The sequence below is a fragment of the Callionymus lyra genome, unplaced genomic scaffold, assembly GCF_982586985.1.
Source record: "Callionymus lyra unplaced genomic scaffold, fCalLyr1.hap1.1 HAP1_SCAFFOLD_127, whole genome shotgun sequence".
In the NCBI taxonomy this organism is placed as follows: Eukaryota; Metazoa; Chordata; class Actinopteri; order Syngnathiformes; family Callionymidae; genus Callionymus; species Callionymus lyra.
In genome coordinates, this window is record NW_028258604.1 from 12501 (window position 1) to 20000 (window position 7500).

At 56.3% G+C, this 7500-nt stretch overlaps 1 non-coding gene across 1 annotated transcript in view; it reads right to left on the minus strand.

The window, feature by feature from the left end:
• Positions 1-7455: 7455 nt before the first annotated feature.
• LOC148058220 (5S ribosomal RNA) overlaps positions 7456-7500 on the minus strand; it is a 119-nt gene continuing 74 nt past the window's right edge. The window contains exon 1 of the ribosomal RNA XR_015710049.1: positions 7456-7500. This exon is cut by the window's right edge and continues 74 nt beyond it. This is a non-coding gene — a ribosomal RNA (5S ribosomal RNA).

Genomic DNA, 7500 nt, shown 5'->3' on the forward strand with positions numbered 1-7500 from the left:
AGCCTTTTCACTCCCTCTCCTGTTATGGTGCCTCCCTATTAACCTCTAGGTGGTTGCGCTCGTGACATCAAAAAGACCACTTTTTGAGGAGCAGTCACACTCGGAAAAAATTTCTTTCGTCAGGCAAAAGAACCAGAGTTCTCCGCGGCCATCCACTCCAACCTTGTCCGACTTTGAGGCACCAGGCTCGGCCACCCTCCGAGCCTTTTCACTCCCTCTCCTGTTATGGTGCCTCCCTATTAACCTCTAGGTGGTTGCGCTCGTGACATCAAAAAGACCACTTTTTGCAGAGCAGTCACACTCGGAAAAAATTTCTTTCGTCAGGCAAAAGAACCAGAGTTTTCAGCGGTCATCCACTCCAACCTTGTCCGATTTTGAGGCACCAGGCTCGGCCACCCTCCGAGCCTTTTCCTTCCCTCTCCTGTTATGGTGCCTCCCTATTAACCTCTAGGTGGTTGCGCTCGTGACATCAAAAAGACCACTTTTTGCAGAGCAGTCACACTCGGAAAAAATTTCTTTCGTCAGGCAAAAGAACCAGAGTTTTCAGCGGCCATCCACTCCAACCTTGTCCGATTTTGAGGCACCAGGCTCGGCCACCCTCCGAGCCTTTTCACTCCCTCTCCTGTTATGGTGCCTCCCTATTAACCTCTAGGTGGTTGCGCTCGTGACATCAAAAAGACCACTTTTTGCAGAGCAGTCACACTCGGAAAAAATTTCTTTCGTCTGGCAAAAGAACCAGAGTGTTCAGCGGTCATCCACTCCAACCTTGTCCGATTTTGAGGCACCAGGCTCGGCCACCCTCCGAGCCTTTTCACTCCCTCTCCTGTTATGGTGCCTCCCTATTAACCTCTAGGTGGTTGCGCTCGTGACATCAAAAAGACCACTTTTTGCAGAGCAGTCACACTCGGAAAAAATTTCTTTCGTCTGGCAAAAGAACCAGAGTTTTCAGCGGTCATCCACTCCAACCTTGTCCGACTTTGAGGCACCAGGCTCGGCCACCCTCCGAGCCTTTTCACTCCCTCTCCTGTTATGGTGCCTCCCTATTAACCTCTAGGTGGTTGCGCTCGTGACATCAAAAAGACCACTTTTTGCAGAGCAGTCACACTCGGGAAAAATTTCTTTCGTCTGGCAAAAGAACCAGAGTTTTCAGCGGTCATCCACTCCAACCTTGTCCGATTTTGAGGCACCAGGCTCGGCCACCCTCCGAGCCTTTTCACTCCCTCTCCTGTTATGGTGCCTCCCTATTAACCTCTAGGTGGTTGCGCTCGTGACATCAAAAAGACCACTTTTTTCAGAGCAGTCACACTCGGAAAAAATTTCTTTCGTCTGGCAAAAGAACCAGAGTTTTCAGCGGTCATCCACTCCAACCTTGTCCGATTTTGAGGCACCAGGCTCGGCCACCCTCCGAGCCTTTTCACTCCCTCTCCTGTTATGGTGCCTCCCTATTAACCTCTAGGTGGTTGCGCTCGTGACATCAAAAAGACCACTTTTTGCAGAGCAGTCACACTCGGGAAAAATTTCTTTCGTCTGGCAAAAGAACCAGAGTTTTCAGCGGTCATCCACTCCAACCTTGTCCGATTTTGAGGCACCAGGCTCGGCCACCCTCCGAGCCTTTTCACTCCCTCTCCTGTTATGGTGCCTCCCTATTAACCTCTAGGTGGTTGCGCTCGTGACATCAAAAAGACCACTTTTTTCAGAGCAGTCACACTCGGAAAAAATTTCTTTCGTCTGGCAAAAGAACCAGAGTTTTCAGCGGTCATCCACTCCAACCTTGTCCGATTTTGAGGCACCAGGCTCGGCCACCCTCCGAGCCTTTTCACTCCCTCTCCTGTTATGGTGCCTCCCTATTAACCTCTAGGTGGTTGCGCTCGTGACATCAAAAAGACCACTTTTTTCAGAGCAGTCACACTCGGGAAAAATTTCTTTCGTCTGGCAAAAGAACCAGAGTTATCAGCGGTCATCCACTCCAACCTTGTCCGATTTTGAGGCACCAGGCTCGGCCACCGTCCGAGCCTTTTCACTCCCTCTCCTGTTATGGTGCCTCCCTATTAACCTCTAGGTGGTTGCGCTCGTGACATCAAAAAGACCACTTTTTTCAGAGCAGTCACACTCGGGAAAAATTTCTTTCGTCTGGCAAAAGAACCAGAGTTATCAGCGGTCATCCACTCCAACCTTGTCCGACGTTGAGGCACCGATGTCGGCCAAGTTCTGAGCGTTCCACCGCCGAATGCCACTGGTCCTCAACACAGCGGACTTCCAATCCAACCTTGTCCGACTTTGAGGCACCGAAGTCGGCCTCAGCCCGAGCCTTCCCCCGCCGACCTCACTGGAGCCCGCCATCCAGGGACCGGCGGAGGTCGCCCGCATGACCACGGCAAAGTGTCTCAAAGTCGGGCACGACCGCTCGAGTCACCCGCCAACCCGGTCCGGGGCACCTCCAGGGACCGGCGGAGGTCGCCCGCATGACCGCGGCAAAGTGTCTCAAAGTCGGGCATGACCGCTTGAGTCACCCGCCAACCCGGTCCGGGGCACCTCCAGGGACCGGCGGAGGACGCCCGCATGACCGCGACAAAGTGTCTCAAAGTCGGGCACGACCGCTCGAGTCACCCGCCAACCCGGTCCGGGGCACCTCCAGGGACCGGCGGAGGACGCCCGCATGACCGCGACAAAGTGTCTCAAAGTCGGGCACGACCGCTCGAGTCACCCGCCAACCCGGTCCGGGGCACCTCCAGGGACCGGCGGAGGACGCCCGCATGACCGCGACAAAGTGTCTCAAAGTCGGGCACGACCGCTCGAGTCACCCGCCAACCCGGTCCGGGGCACCTCCAGGGACCGGCGGAGGATGCCCGCATGACCGCGACAAAGTGTCTCAAAGTCGGGCACGACCGCTCGAGTCACCCGCCAACCCGGTCCGGGACACCTCCAGGGACCGGCGGAGGACGCCCGCATGACCGCGACAAAGTGTCTCAAAGTCGGGCATGACCGTTCGAGTCACCCGCCAACCCGGTCCGGGGCACCTCCAGGGACCGGCGGAGGAGGCCCGCATGACCGCGACAAAGTGTCTCAAAGTCGGGCATGACCGCTCGAGTCACCCGCCAACCCGGTCCGGGGCACCTCCAGGGACCGGCGGAGGACGCCCGCATGACCGCGACAAAGTGTCTCAAAGTCGGGCATGACCGTTCGAGTCACCCGCCAACCCAGTCCGGGGCACCTCCAGGGACCGGCGGAGGAGGCCCGCATGACCGCGACAAAGTGTCTCAAAGTCGGGCATGACCGCTCGAGTCACCCGCCAACCCGGTCCGGGGCACCTCCGGGGACCGGCGGAGGACGCCCGCATGACCGCGACAAAGTGTCTCAAAGTCGGGCACGACCGCTCGAGTCACCCGCCAACCCGGTCCGGGGCACCTCCAGGGACCGGCGGAGGACGCCCGCATGACCGCGACAAAGTGTCTCAAAGTCGGGCACGACCGCTCGAGTCACCCGCCACCCCGGTCCGGGGCACCTCCAGGGACCGGCGGAGGACGCCCGCATGACCGCGACAAAGTGTCTCAAAGTCGGGCATGACCGCTCGAGTCACCCGCCAACCCGGTCCGGGGCACCTCCGGGGACCGGCGGAGGACGCCCGCATGACCGCGACAAAGTGTCTCAAAGTCGGGCAGGACCGCTCGAGTCACCCGCCAACCCGGTCCGGGGCACCTCCGGGGAGCAGTGGAGGTCGCTCGCATGACCGCGACAAAGTGTCTCAAAGTCGGGCATGACCGCTCGAGTCGCCCGCCATCCCGGTCCGGAGCTCAACACTTTGTCGTTTTTTCCACTCCCTCCCCATTAACCTCTAGGTGGTTGCGCTCGTGACATCAAAAAGACCACTTTTTGCAGAGCAGTCACACTCGGAAAAAATTCGTTTCGTCTGGCAAAAGAACCAGAGTTCTCAGCGGGCTTCCAGTCCAACCTTGTCCGATTTTGAGGCACCAGGCTCGGCCACAGTCCGAGCCCATTCACTCCCTCCCCTGTTGTACTCGCTCCCTATTAACCTCTAGGTGGTTGCGCTCGTGACATCAAAAAGACCATCCCGGTCCGGAGCTCAACACTTTGTCGTTTTTTCCACTCCCTCCCCATTAACCTCTAGGTGGTTGCGCTCGTGACATCAAAAAGACCACTTTTTGCAGAGCAGTCACACTCGGAAAAAATTCGTTTCGTCTGGCAAAAGAACCAGAGTTCTCAGCGGGCTTCCAGTCCAACCTTGTCCGATTTTGAGGCACCAGGCTCGGCCACAGTCCGAGCCCATTCACTCCCTCCCCTGTTGTACTCGCTCCCTATTAACCTCTAGGTGGTTGCGCTCGTGACATCAAAAAGACCACTTTTTGAGGAGCAGTCACACTTAGGAAAAATCCGTTTGCGCTCACACCATCCCTCCCCATTAACCTCTAGGTGGTTGCGCTCGTGACATCAAAAAGACCACTTTTTGAGGAGCAGTCACACTTAGGAAAAATCCGTTTGCGCTCACACCATCCCTCCCCATTAACCTCTAGGTGGTTGCGCTCGTGACATCAAAAAGACCACTTTTTGAGGAGCAGTCAGACACCGAGGTTTTCTGGATTTATGTCCGTTTTCCTGGTTCTCTGACTCGGGCACCTTGTGACCGACATCCCCCCCTTCCCTGGTTCTATTTTGCCGATACTTTGGTGAGTTTTCTACCCGCAAACCAAGCCCCCCAAGCCCGCCGCCTGGTGGGGGAGCATGCCGCCTGGCCCGGTTCTATTTTAGGTCACTTTGGTGAGTTTTCTACCCGCAAACCAAGCCCCCCAAGCCCGCCGCCTGGTGGGGGAAGAGGCCCCCTGGTCCCGGTTCTATTTTAGGACACTTTGGTGAGTTTTCTACCCGCAAACCAAGCCCCCCAAGCCCGCCGCCTGGTGGGGGAAGATGCCCCCTGGTCCCGGTTCTATTTTAGGACACTTTGGTGAGTTTTCTACCCGCAAACCAAGCCCCCCAAGCCCGCCGCCTGGTGGGGGAACATGCCCCCTGGTCCCGGTTCTATTTTAGGACACTTTGGTGAGTTTTCTACCCGCAAACCAAGCCCCCCAAGCCCGCCGCCTGGTGGGGGAACATGCCGCCTAGCCCGGTTCTATTTTAGGTCACTTTGGTGAGTTTTCTACCCGCAAACCAAGCCCCCCAAGCCCGCCGCCTGGTGGGGGAAGAGGCCCCCTGGTCCCGGTTCTATTTTAGGACACTTTGGTGAGTTTTCTACCCGCAAACCAAGCCCCCCAAGCCCGCCGCCTGGTGGGGGAACATGCCCCCTGGTCCTGGTTCTATTTTAGGACACTTTGGTGAGTTTTCTACCCGCAAACCAAGCCCCCCAAGCCCGCCGCCTGGTGGGGGAACATGCCCCCTGGTCCCGGTTCTATTTTAGGACACTTTGGTGAGTTTTCTACCCGGAAACCAAGCCCCCCAAGCCCGCCACCTGGTGGGGGAAGAGGCCCCCTGGTCCCGGTTCTATTTTAGGACACTTTGGTGAGTTTTCTACCCACACTGCAGGTCCCCAAATGCCGCCATCTGGTGGGGGAACATGCCGCCTGCACCGGTTCTATTTTAAGTCACTTTGGTGAGTTTTCTGCCCACACTACGGGTCCCCAAATGCCGCCATCTGGTGGGGGAACATGCCGCCTGCACCGGTTCTATTTTAAGTCACTTTGGTGAGTTTTCTACCCACACTACGGGTCCCCAAATGCCGCCATCTGGTGGGGGAACATGCCGCCTGCACCGGTTCTATTTTAAGTCACTTTGGTGAGTTTTCTACCCACACTACGGGTCCCCAAATGCCGCCATCTGGTGGGGGAACATGCCGCCTGCACCGGTTCTATTTTAAGTCACTTTGGTGAGTTTTCTGCCCACACTACGGGTCCCCAAATGCCGCCATCTGGTGGGGGAACATGCCGCCTGCACCGGTTCTATTTTAAGTCACTTTGGTGAGTTTTCTACCCACACTACGGGTCCCCAAATGCCGCCATCTGGTGGGGGAACATGCCGCCTGCACCGGTTCTATTTTAAGTCACTTTGGTGAGTTTTCTACCCACACTACGGGTCCCCAAATGCCGCCATCTGGTGGGGGAACATGCCGCCTGCACCGGTTCTATTTTAAGTCACTTTGGTGAGTTTTCTGCCCACACTACGGGTCCCCAAATGCCGCCATCTGGTGGGGGAACATGCCGCCTGCACCGGTTCTATTTTAAGTCACTTTGGTGAGTTTTCTGCCCACACTACGGGTCCCCAAATGCCGCCGCCTGGTGGGGGAACTGCCGCCTAGTCCCGGTTCTATTTTAGGTCACTTTTCTCACTTTCTGACCCACAAATAATGCCCCAAATGCCGCCGCCTGGTGGGGGGAACTGCCGCCTAGTCCCGGTTCTATTTTAGGTCACTTTTCTCACTTTCTGACCCACAAATAATGCCCCAAATGCCGCCGCCTGGTGGGGGGAACTGCCGCCTAGTCCCGGTTCTATTTTAGGTCACTTTTCTCACTTTCTGACCCACAAATAATGCCCCAAATGCCGCCGCCTGGTGGGGGGAACTGCCGCCTAGTCCCGGTTCTATTTTAGGTCACTTTTCTCACTTTCTGACCCACAAATAATGCCCCAAATGCCGCCGCCTGGTGGGGGGAACTGCCGCCTAGTCCCGGTTCTATTTTAGGTCACTTTTCTCACTTTCTGACCCACAAATAATGCCCCAAATGCCGCCGCCTGGTGGGGGGAACTGCCGCCTAGTCCCGGTTCTATTTTAGGTCACTTTTCTCACTTTCTTACCCACAAATAATGCCCCAAATGCCGCCGCCTGGTGGGGGGAACTGCCGCCTAGTCCCGGTTCTATTTTAGGTCACTTTTCTCACTTTCTGACCCACAAATAATGCCCCAAATGCCGCCGCCTGGTGGGGGGAACTGCCGCCTAGTCCCGGTTCTATTTTAGGTCACTTTTCTCACTTTCTTACCCACAAATAATGCCCCAAATGCCGCCGCCTGGTGGGGGGAACTGCCGCCTAGTCCCGGTTCTATTTTAGGTCACTTTTCTCACTTTCTGACCCACAAATAATGCCCCAAATGCCGCCGCCTGGTGGGGGGAACTGCCGCCTAGTCCCGGTTCTATTTTAGGTCACTTTTCTCACTTTCTGACCCACAAATAATGCCCCAAATGCCGCCGCCTGGTGGGGGGAACTGCCGCCTAGTCCCGGTTCTATTTTAGGTCACTTTTCTCACTTTCTTACCCACAAATAATGCCCCAAATGCCGCCGCCTGGTGGGGGGAACTGCCGCCTAGTCCCGGTTCTATTTTAGGTCACTTTTCTCACTTTCTTACCCACAAATAATGCCCCAAATGCCGCCGCCTGGTGGGGGGAACTGCCGCCTAGTCCCGGTTCTATTTTAGGTCACTTTTCTCACTTTTCTACCCACAAATAATGGCAAAAAAAAATGCTTACAGCACCCAGTATTCCCAGGCGGTCTCCCATCCAAGTAC